Raw genomic sequence first — 11,615 nt, 5'->3', positions numbered from 1 at the left:
GACAAGAAAGGTTTCGTTGTATTAAGTAAACAATTTGGGAGAATTACGTATGTATATAGTTTGGGCAGCTATAGAAATTATTTTGCATAAATTCCTCAGATACTCCAGTGACCATTCTCCTTCTACTTGGCTTTCCTGCCTTAAATCTCTTCCCCCTTCCAACTCATTTTCCATTTTCTTTATGAAAGTGAAGTTTCTAAAATGTATATCTTACCACATCAATCCATTTGCTCATGTGGCTCCCTGTAATCCTTCCCATCAAATGCAATATCTCTTACATCACATTTAAGGCTCTTTCCAAACTGCTCCCTTTTTAATCTTTCTAGCTTTTTATCTTTTATTTCACTGCTTACACTCCAACACACTTACTATTCCTTGAACATGACATTCCTTATTTTTACTGTATTTTCATGGTGCTAACTTTCCTTCATGACTGGAATGTTCTCCACACTCACTTTTTCCTCTTGACATCTCTCATATTTATTTATTTTTTTTTTTAAGATTTAGCTCAAGATGTACTTTCTTCAGGAGGCCATTCATAGTTCCTCCAAATCCTTGAGCTTTCCCTCTTATTTTCTTCTTGTTTGTATCTACTAATTCACATGTCATTTCTCCCATTAGAATATAAGCTCCCTGAAGGCAAGAACTGCTTTTACTTTAAAAAAAAAAATCCCAAGACAATTCCAAGCATATATTAAGCACTTAATAAATTCTTGTTGGATATAAGCATTAATTGATTGATTTGAGAGAAAGATCTTGAGTGCATATTTATATGTCTTTTATCTACCTGACATAATATTCCAATGTTCACCTTTTCTCAAAATTGATCAATTGACTCTTTTATCTGGAAAATGATTCATTCTTATCTCTCATAGAATCCCTACATTCCTTGAAAATTCAGTTCAAGTACCATTTCCTATGTGAATTTTTTCCCCAGTTACTTCCTTGTCTCTAGTTAGTAGAGTTCTGTCACTCTTAAAACAAATTCCTTTATGTTTGCCATACTTATCATTTCCTTATGTATGCATATTGTAAATTTATAGCTGAAAGGGAGATTTTAGAAATCATATAGGCTGAAGATTTGATTTTTTTCAAAATTAAAAAAATGAGTTCTAGATAAGCTTTATGACTTTCCTCGAATTTACATAGGAAGTATCGAGCAAGCATTTGAACTCAGAATCTATCTTCCATCTACTTGCTACCCTATTGCATCACCTGCTTCCCAGTATACATTCATCCTATCTCTCTGTGTCCCTCTCTATGGCTCTGTGTCTCTTTCAGAACGTAAATTCACTAAGGGAAAAATCTGCTCTATTTTTGTTTTATTCCCAGTCTGTAGAATACTTTCAGATTTACAGTATATATTTAATGAAATAATTGGGATTTAAATGCAAAGAATTAATTGCATTTTATATAATTATGTTGTTTCCTTTTATTAAGGAATTGTAAGATATTTGGGAATCATGCTTTTTATATGATGAGCTTCCCTTTTTTTGTAGACACTGGAGTAGATTTGAATCAATCCATTTGGGAATGGGAAAAAATAAAAGCAAATTCAGAAGACTACAAATCAATTGTAAGCATGTCATAGCAAGATTGAATCAGAATGAATGAACAAACAAATAATTGTCAGAGACACAGGAATAAGTTTGGAAAAAAAATTCATTTTATGCATGGAAAGGAAATTTGGACCAAACCTATAATTTCACTGACATAGAATACATCTCATCTACAATTTACTAGTCTTTGAGAACTGCCTGGAAGTATTAAGGCACTAGATAATTTAACACTGCATAGGTTATATGTGACAGAAAATCTTGAACCCAGGTCTTTCTGTCTCAGAGATTGGCTCCCTCACCACTGCTGCCTGGAATTGAAATTAATGTGTTTGAAGGTAAATAGTTACTTGGCATGTTTAATTAGTTATGTTAATGCTTAATATTATTTGCAATTCATCCTTTGGAAATTCATGGAGTATTCTTTAGTATCTTCTTTCCTTTTTTCACTTCTATATATTCAAATAATGTAAATGGATACCAATCTTAGTAATTTTTTTTCCATTTCCCCCAGAGGATGCTAGTAGATTATATTCATGGGAAAGGTTTGCAAATCAATTTGTTAATAAGTTTCTTAATATTATAGTTGCCATCAAAAGCTAATCAAAATGGATAATTTAATTGTAGTAATTTACTCTTTTCATAGAATAATGAAAAAAATGGATTTGATTAATTTACTATTCATGAAATAGAGGCTTTGCCTTCTTTGGAGGAACATCAATTATATTTGGAATTATACAGACATTCACCCACAAACACATGCACATACATACACACACACACACACACACACACACATTTACCTTCATGCTTTGACAACCACCAGAGATATTAAATTCAAAGGCTTGATGATCTAGTAGTGAATTTGAAAGGGGAAACCACAAAAAATTTACAAGCACACTACAGAAAGATGTCAAAATCTCCCAGTAGAGGTAGATGTGACTGAATAGTTTAAATGCACTATCATATGAAATTCTAGACACATTCAACTTAATGCAAACGAGTAAACTCATGAATGGGAATGAAGTAACACTTCTTTAAGAATGCAAATTAAAAAGGAAATATCAAAATAATGAAATCTGCCATTTTTTTTCCTCCACTGAGAAAATTCTCCACCAGATTTCAAAAACAGACCAGATTCTTTGGAAAACAAAGGTATTTGAAGTAGAGATAGGTACTGGAAACTCTCAGGAGATGCTTCTATCCCTTTTTCAATAATCTTAAAAGAAAATGGCAGTAATTAGGTAAATTAGCTATACCTAGTTAAATATTCACTAAATCATAGATATTGTAGATGAAATTGTATTTTCAAAGCAAATCTTCAAAATCACCTCTGTTTCAATGTTCTCTATAGTGTTTCACAGTTCTCTTATCTCCTGATTTGTTCTGTATCAGGAAAAGTTTCTATCAAGAGATCTAATCTGCTGAATTACAACAATACACACACACACACACACACACACACACACACACACATATATATGCAGTTTTCAAATAAATAACAAGGATTTTTTTCAAACTATTTATGTATTAAGTATGATATTTCCAAAAGACTAGGAAAGGAAGAGTGTAAGTATTTATATAGTGCTTACTATGTGTCAGGAACTGTACTCAGCAATTTGCCAATGTTATTTCATTTCATCTTTACAATAATCTTGTGAAGGAAATATTGTTACCATTCTTATTTTATAGCTGAGGAAACTGAGGCAGGAAATCAGAGATTAAGTGACTTGTACAAAGTCAGACACCTGCTGACTGAGGCCAGAAATGAACTTTACATGTTCTCCTGCTCCAATCTCAGATCTTCTGTATCACTCCACTGACTCTTAGATTTTCTCCAAATAGTTATTTCTAGTCATTTCCAAATTACTTTAAACATTAACTTTAAATAAATAAAACATATAATAAAATTTGGGATCTACTTCTGTTCATCATGTTCTTTAAAAGCAATTCCATTTTAATTTGAGGAAAGGCTCTGCTATACTCCTTTATGCTGCTTGGAACACATTAGTAAGACTTAGCATTCCACTATAACACCCACCCTCTTACTATTTCAGTGGATTATTTCAATAACTTTCTTTTTTTACTTCTATTTAAAATATACATATACATGTGTGTATATGTATGTATATATATATATGTGTGCATATTATTTAATTTGTGAAATAAAACAAGCATTTCCACAGCAGAGTAGAATTTTTTAAAAAGATGAATATATATGAAATTGCAAATCTATTGTATAAAATTTGCTATTACTTTCAAATATGGTATAAAGTTATTATGTAACTTTCCCCCCCTTTTTTCTTTCCTTCCCTCCACCCTAGGGAAAGCTTCCACAAATAAAACAAGAAGCACAATAACTTTCTCACAAGTCTATGCATCTCCCTGCTTCCCCATATTCTAAATTGTCTGCCTGTCATAACACTGACAGAATCACCTTGGTTATGTGTAATGTTCTTCTCTTTTCTAAAATATGATGGTTCTCTGTGGAGCGGGTTTCTTGGGGAGATTTTCTAGAGACAGCCTTAGTTTCAGTTCAAATCAATAATCACTTTAAATGCAGCCAGGAGTTAAAATCCATTTTTTTTTGTCTATTCCAAAATAGTCCCCTTAGCTTTCTTTGGTTCCAAGAGCTCTCATTGCTAGTCTTTTGCCTCTGCCAGCTTCTGCCTCTAGCTCAACTCCAACTCCTGGTTTCTCAATCCCCTCAACTGACTCTGAATCTCCCAACTGAATTCTGGCTCCCAATCTCTTCAACTCACTCACTTCTGACTCCAGGAGCTCCTTATATATGATCTCTTAAAGGTGTGAACCCAAAAGTTGACTCCTCCTCTGAGAGAGTGAGATTGTGGGCTTCTGACTTGTGAATCTCCCGAACTTGTGAACGCTAACATCTAAGCTAATGTGTTAACTCTCAAAGGTGTAAACTTAAGCATTGTTTCTATGAGTTCTAGTGACTTAACACCTTGTTTCAAGTTCTGGCTCATAACAGTTATATATTTATCTACATGATCAAATAACTGTTCTACTTGGATATCTCCCTATGGGTCCCTATGGCTTACAAAGTAAGATTCAAATTCCTCCACCTTTCATTTAAGACCTTCTAGATTCTAATAATCTCTTACTTGCTCTGCCTTAAAGGATCAGTAATAGATCATAGGTTTAGAGTTGGAAAGAACCTTAAAGGTCATCTAGTCCAAGCTTCTCTTTTTCAGATGAAGAACTGAGATCCAGAAAAGATCAGAGTTAGTAAATTGTGTGAGAATGATTTAAGCCCAAGTTTTCCCAACTCCAAATTCCTCCCCCAATCTACTATGTATGCTGTTTTTTCTCTCAACTCTATGAATTCCATATTTTCACATTCTTCCCCTTAATCACTCACATGGAAGATCTCTACCATCTCCATGGATTTATTTACCTTATTGCCCATTCCTAGAATGTCATTCCTCCCCTTCTTCACCTGTTTGATTCTTCTGATTGTTGTTCAGTCATTTCAGTCATGTTCAATTCTTCATGACCATTAGTAGTTTTCTTGTCAAAGATACTACAGTGATTTACTCTTTCCTTCCCCAGCTAATTTTGTAGATAAGGAAACTGAGATAAGCCATGTTAAGTGATTGTCAAAGGTCACACAGCTAGTTAGTGTCTGAGGCTACATTTGAACTCAGGTATTCTTGATTCCAATAGTTCATTAAAAATAAATAAACAAAAATCCCCAAGCAAAAATAAACAAAAAATACCCTAATTGAAATGCTGTTTTCTCCAACAAGACATCCTCTATTTGCCAGTTGATAAGGTGTATCTTGATTTTATAGTTCACAATGATTTTATTCCCTTCCTGATTAGACTATATAAGATATTAAAAGAAAAACACTGTCTTAACTAAATCTTTTAGCACTTCTAACAGTTAACAAATTTCTTTGCATATAAGAGAACTTTAACAAATAACAGGAGACAAAAGACAAGAGGGGTATTCATTTACTTTTTAATTTTATAACTTTTATATGGTAATAGTGGTAGTGGTGAGAATAGCTAGATGACCCAATGAATAGAATGCAGGCAGATGGGCTAAACCAGGCTGAAAATAACCCATAGCCCTCAAACCCATTGTTGATTTAGGGGGATGTATACCCCAAGCATGTGAAGACTTCTTCTGCAAGAATGGACAAATGAAAACAATTTGTTTCAATGTGCACAAAGGTTGTTTGAGCACTTAAAGCTTGGTCAATTATTGAAGACAGCAGGGTCATCTGTTGCATCCTGGACCATTGCCAGTCATCTTGACTTTTGTATTGCCACTGGACCTTGATAACTCTGGAACAGAGAGTGAAGCTGATGACTTTGTGCAATTGCCTCCAATTAAATCCAACTCACTCAGGAATCAAGATATTACCTTGAGATGTCATTGATCCTCTTTGAAGATGAAGATCAAATAAGAGGTAGTAGCCGCAGCAGCATTAATGGTAGTGGTAGCAGTATCAGTAGTACTATATGTGGCATTTGAGCTCATTCTGACTCAGGAATTCATGATCTTTTCATTCAACTCAACTTTTAGACAAATCTAAGTGTTAGGAAATTTTCTCTTATATCGGGGATCAATTTGTTTCTGAAATTTCTAACCATTACTCTTAATGCTGACTTCTAAAGTCAATTCAAAATCTATAATGCATGACCAAACCAGATGAATGTAGAATTGAAGGGAAAATTTCTCCTTGAAAGTCATGAGAAGAATATAAATTCCTGTCAAATTAACCAAAGTGATGTCATTCAGATTATACCTCCCTATTCTGTATTTTTATGGTCATTCTCTCTCTCATTTCTATAATGTTGTCTCTCCTGATGATCTAGTAGGCTCTTCGGGATCCTTAGGTCTTTTTAAGACTAAGTTCTAGTGTTACCTCCTTTAAGAAGCCTTCCTTGGTTCCTCCTAGTTTGTCTTAGTTGTTTCTTCCCTGCAAAAGTATTTCTTTTGTACTTATTGTGCTCTGTGCATGAAATTCTCTATCATTCCCAATAAGAACATGTTTTTTTTTTCTTCATGGCATCAATGTTTATTATAATTTGATACCTAGAAGTTTGTATATACTTAATAAATATGTCTGTTTGAATATAATTGAGACCATTTAAATATTGTTTATAAATTTTTAAAGATAAAAGGAATAACAAATTGGATATGTACATACCTGCACATTTGTATAGTTTAAAACTTCCATCCTCAAATTATTCCCCTTGAATAAGCTAAACACACATACATATAACATATCAATGTGATATAAAGGATTCCTGACATTTAAATTTTGGAGCCCTTCCGATTAATGTCTCCCGAGAAACAAATCCCATTTTTTAATGTCATCTTTCATTCTGAAACACTTTGTGACCTGGAATCCCATATGTTATCCATATTGGACTTCCCAAGTCCCTTTAGATTCTTGAGCTGAAGGGCTAAAGGCTGTCATTATCTAGTCAAAAACATTTATTGAATGACCACTGTAGAGAAATAGCCAAAGGACTCAGGAGAAACAATCCCTGCTCTCAAGAAGCTTACAGCCAAAAAAGAGTGCAGAATGCAGAAATCCATTCCCTTAAACACAAGCGACAAAAACATCTGCCAGATGGAGTACTCCAGCTGTGCAGGGACATCAATGTAAGTGTTCAGTATTGAGATAGGAGAACAGGAAAAAAAAACTGGGGAGATTTAGTGGAGTCACTGGAGAGAGGAAATCCAAGAGGGGTTAATTTGGAAAGACTTCAGGAAGGACCGAAATTTTCTTGGCTTGTTTATAGGGAAAGCTATCTGGCTGTGTAAAATATTTCCTATTTCTTTGTGGGATCTCCCAAATGAACTATTCATTAAACACAAATATGTACTCATTTTTTGCCTTTCTATTTTTCTTCAATAACCATAGCTAACATTTATATAATGCATACTATGGGCCAGGAACTGTACTAAGTGCTTTACAAACATCTCATTTATTCGTTACAACAACCTTGCCAGATAGATGTTGTTTTTATGCCCTTTTTATGGTGGAAGAAACTGAGGAAAATTGAGATTAAGTGACTTGCTTAAGTATTTTAATTCAAGTCTTCTTGACACCAGGACCAGTGCTCTAGCCACTAGGTTACCTAACTGCCTTCTATGACTGTGTTCCACACCAATATTTTATTGTAGGGAGTGATCAATTTGATAGATATTGTTGCAGACTTTGCTTTCATCAGTGTAAATAGATTTGGTTCCATAAGTGGACTGTGTATGTGAACTATTGTTTTGGGTGTAATTGAGGAGATAAAGGGTATAGTGGGGATATTGTGAGATAACTTTTCTTAAATTATTTATCTCTGACTTATATAAAAACAGTGCCTTTGCTGTTGTGCAAGCTCACATCTGATGGGGATATATCTTAATCTACTTTCATTAAATAAAAAAGGAGACAGATGGCATGGGATGAGGGAATAACTGGGCCTTTCCAAACCATTTAGTGGACCATATCTGGGCTGTTGAAGGTCACAGAGAGATTTTTCTTCCTCCCAGTCTTTAAGCAGGGATGTTACTGGATTAATAAGAATAGGATAGAAAGAAAAAGGAAAGTTAATTCTACACATGTTGGCACAGAAAAAAAACAGAGAAGTTAATTCTATACATGATGAGTTTGAGATACCAGTAGATTATACAGGGACATTATGTTCTATAGAGAGTTGAATATATTGATTTAGAACTAAGAAGAGAGCTCAATCCTGAAGAGGTTAATGGACTCCTGAAAAGAAGTAAGCACAAAGTCAGAGGAGGGCAGACTTGTTTCTTACTGAAAGGAACAAGGAAGACTTCATGGAGGAAGTTGTTTCAGATCTATGTTTTGAATGTTGACAGGAATTCCTATGAATTGAGAAATTGGGAGTAGAACAAGTTGGACACAGAGCATGAGGTAAGAAAAGCTATGGATGCAGGAAGGTATAAGGTGTGTGTGTGTGTGTGTGTGTGTGTGTGTGAGAGAGAGAGAGAGAGAGAGAGAGAGAGAGAGAGAGAGTGTGTGTGTGTGTGTGTGTGTGTGTGTGTGTGTGTGTGTTCAGGACAGTGAATTGGCCTTTTTGGTGTGAGACACAGAGTAATGTGAATGAAGGGAATAATGCAACTTCACCTCCATGAGGATTATTGCATAGCTAGGTAGTATGGAGCATAGGCTTTAGATTTGGAGACAGGAGGTCATGAATTCAAGTACATTTTCAGATATTTTCTACCTGCATGACTGAAAAATTTACTTAGCTTCTCACATCTTCAGTTTGTTAATTGTAAAATAGAGATAAAAGTAGTTCCAAACATCAGGAACATCTGGGTGTAAATCTCTCCTCAGAAACATACCTCTTGGCCAATTTACTTACCTTTTCTAAGTCTCACTTTAACTTGTCTTTAAAAGTAACAGGTTGTATTCAATTTTCTCTGAGATACTTTATAACTTTGTAAGCTTTGCAAATCTTAAAGATCTATACAAATGCCAAAATCTATATTTTGAGGAAGGGCCAAGATCAGCCATATGGTTTCCCCTCTTCCATTGGTATGTTCTTTCCCAAATCTCATTTTGAGGAAGGACTTAAAACAGTTATTTTCCTTTTTTGGTACTTTGTCATTATATTCCAGTAAAATAAACCTTACATTGAAGAGTCATCAAGATAGTCTTGAAAGAAGAGAAGATTTCAAGAGATGAAAATGAAAGGGAGTATGCTACTGGCATAGAGAATGTGTACATGAATGAATAAGCACAAGAGAGTTCAGGTTGAAATTAGAGAGGAACTAAGGGATAAGAACTAGATCTGCAATTCCATTGGTATAAAAAGTTCCTGAGGGAGAAACTATCTCTGTTGAAATAGAATACAACTTTGTCTAATTTAAAGTTTTAGATAATTGTCTAAAACACTGGTTTGTAATTGATTTGTCCAGTCAACATTTTCAGAAATGGGAATTGAATTCAAGTCTTCCTGAATCCAAGATCAACTCTAAATTTAATATGTCTCCCTAGAGTATAACTAGTAGCAAAAAAATCACAGAATTTCTAAGTTGAAAGATACCTTATTGACCATCACATTCTTTTGTTGGTTAGTTCTAATTGCTAAAAAAAAAAGTTTTTTTTTCTTCCTAACTTTTTTTTAACTCTTGAGACCAATTTTATTTCCTTATGTCCATCTATTGCTCTGAATACTGTAAGTTTAGGCCTATTAGTAAAAATCTAAGTCATTTTACACATGAAAGCTTTTTAAGTCCTTTAAAATAGCTATCATAGTCAATTTTTGTGCTGCCCAGAAGAGGGTTCCATATGTTATTGTTCTCAGTTTCCTTCATAACCTAAAAGGGAAACTTTCATAATGCATGGAGTCCTAAAGGCTACAAATGAAGCAGGAAGATGTCCTCAAATTTCTTGCTGCAGGAACCCATTTGTGTGGCATCAATTTGGACTTCCAGATGGAAGAGTATATCTATAAAAGAGTGATGGTATCTGCAGCATTAATTTGAAGTGTACATGGGAGAAATTTCTACTTATGGCTCATGCAATTTTTGCCATTGAAAATCTACTATTTCTGCTGGGTTTGTATCTCAAAGAGATAATAAAGGAGGGAAAGAGACCCACATGTGCAAAAATGTTTGTGAAAGCTCTTTTTGTAATGGAGAAAAACTGGAAACTGAGTGGATGCCCATTAGTTGAGGAATGGTTGAATAAGTTATGGTACATCAATATTATGGAATATTATTGTTCTATAAGAAACAATCTACAGGATGATTTCAGAGAGGCTTGGAGAGGCTTAAATGAACTGATGCTAAGTGAAGTGAGCATTACCAGGAGATCATTGTACATAGCATCAACAAGATTATACATTGATCAATTCTGATGGACATGGCTCTTCTCAACATTTCGATGATGCAGGGAAGTTCCAATGATTTTATGATAAAGACCCATTTTACATTTTACATTTACACCCAGAGAGAAGATTGTGGGGACTGAATGTGGATCACAACATAGCATTTTGACCTTTTTGTTGTTTGCTTGCCTTTTGTCATCTTTCTCATTATTTTTCCTTTTTGATCTGATATTCTTGTGTAGCACAATAATTGGGAAAATATGTATAGAAAAATTTAACAAATTTAATATATAGGATCACTTGCTATCTAGGAGGGAGGGGTGGAAGGGAAAGAAAAATATGGAACACAAAGTTTTGCAATAATGAATGTTGAAAATTACCCATGCATATGTTTTGAAAATAAAAAGCTTTAATTAAAAACAAGAAAAGGAGAAAAGAAAAAAAAAAAAGAAAATCCAGCTGAGACTAATGTCATCTTTTCATCCAGGAACACTGGCTAGTCAACTATTCTAAAATTTGATGCTGACTCTGGGGCCAGACCTATTGCTGGATACTAAGACAAAATTTATTAACAAATGTTTTGTAACAAATCAATAACATAAATTATTAATTATTTACTTTAGCTATAAGAAAGATCATAGTTAATGTCAATTCAAGCTCTCATTGTAATTGTACATAACTGCTCTTCCCTGTTCAGGATAGTCCCAGGATAGTTCAGCTCAGTCATAATAACAAAGTGCTTTACACTGGGAATCTTCACTAACCAGATCCTGGCAGTTTTCAGGAAGTCTTGCCTCTTGGGGGTCACTGATCCTCACTGAAGCATCATATGTTAACATCCCCACCATTGCATTGTGCAAAACAGATTCTCCACTTCACTATGTGGACATAGCCTTTATGTAACAACAAAGGACCTTACTCAGAAGGTTTGATGTGATGGATGTTGACCTGTAAAGGCCTATGTATGCATGATACCATCTCTCCTGAACATCCATGAAAGACAGATCTTTACTGTTAGGATTCTTACAAGGTGCTAAGTCACTGGAATTGATAGGGACTCTGGGAGATTCACAAGTCAGGATTCAGTCGGGAGATTCACAGGTCCAGTGGAGGAGATTCACAAATCATAGCTCCCACAATCCCACTCTTGGAGGAGAAGTCAAGCTTTGAGTTCACACCTTTAAGAGATCATATATAAGGAGCTCCCAAAAGCCA

The 11,615-nt window shown here is 34.5% G+C and overlaps 1 pseudogene; it reads left to right on the top strand.

Annotated features, from left to right (window-relative positions):
- Nucleotides 1-7,120: 7,120 nt before the first annotated feature.
- On the top strand, nt 7,121-11,397 carry LOC100918473 (annotated as a pseudogene).
- Nucleotides 11,398-11,615: the final 218 nt, after the last annotated feature.

The sequence above is a fragment of the Sarcophilus harrisii genome, chromosome 4, assembly GCF_902635505.1.
Source record: "Sarcophilus harrisii chromosome 4, mSarHar1.11, whole genome shotgun sequence".
NCBI lineage: Eukaryota > Metazoa > Chordata > Mammalia > Dasyuromorphia > Dasyuridae > Sarcophilus > Sarcophilus harrisii.
Note: the sequence above shows the minus strand (reverse complement) of the source record. Positions and strands in the feature narration are given on the sequence as shown.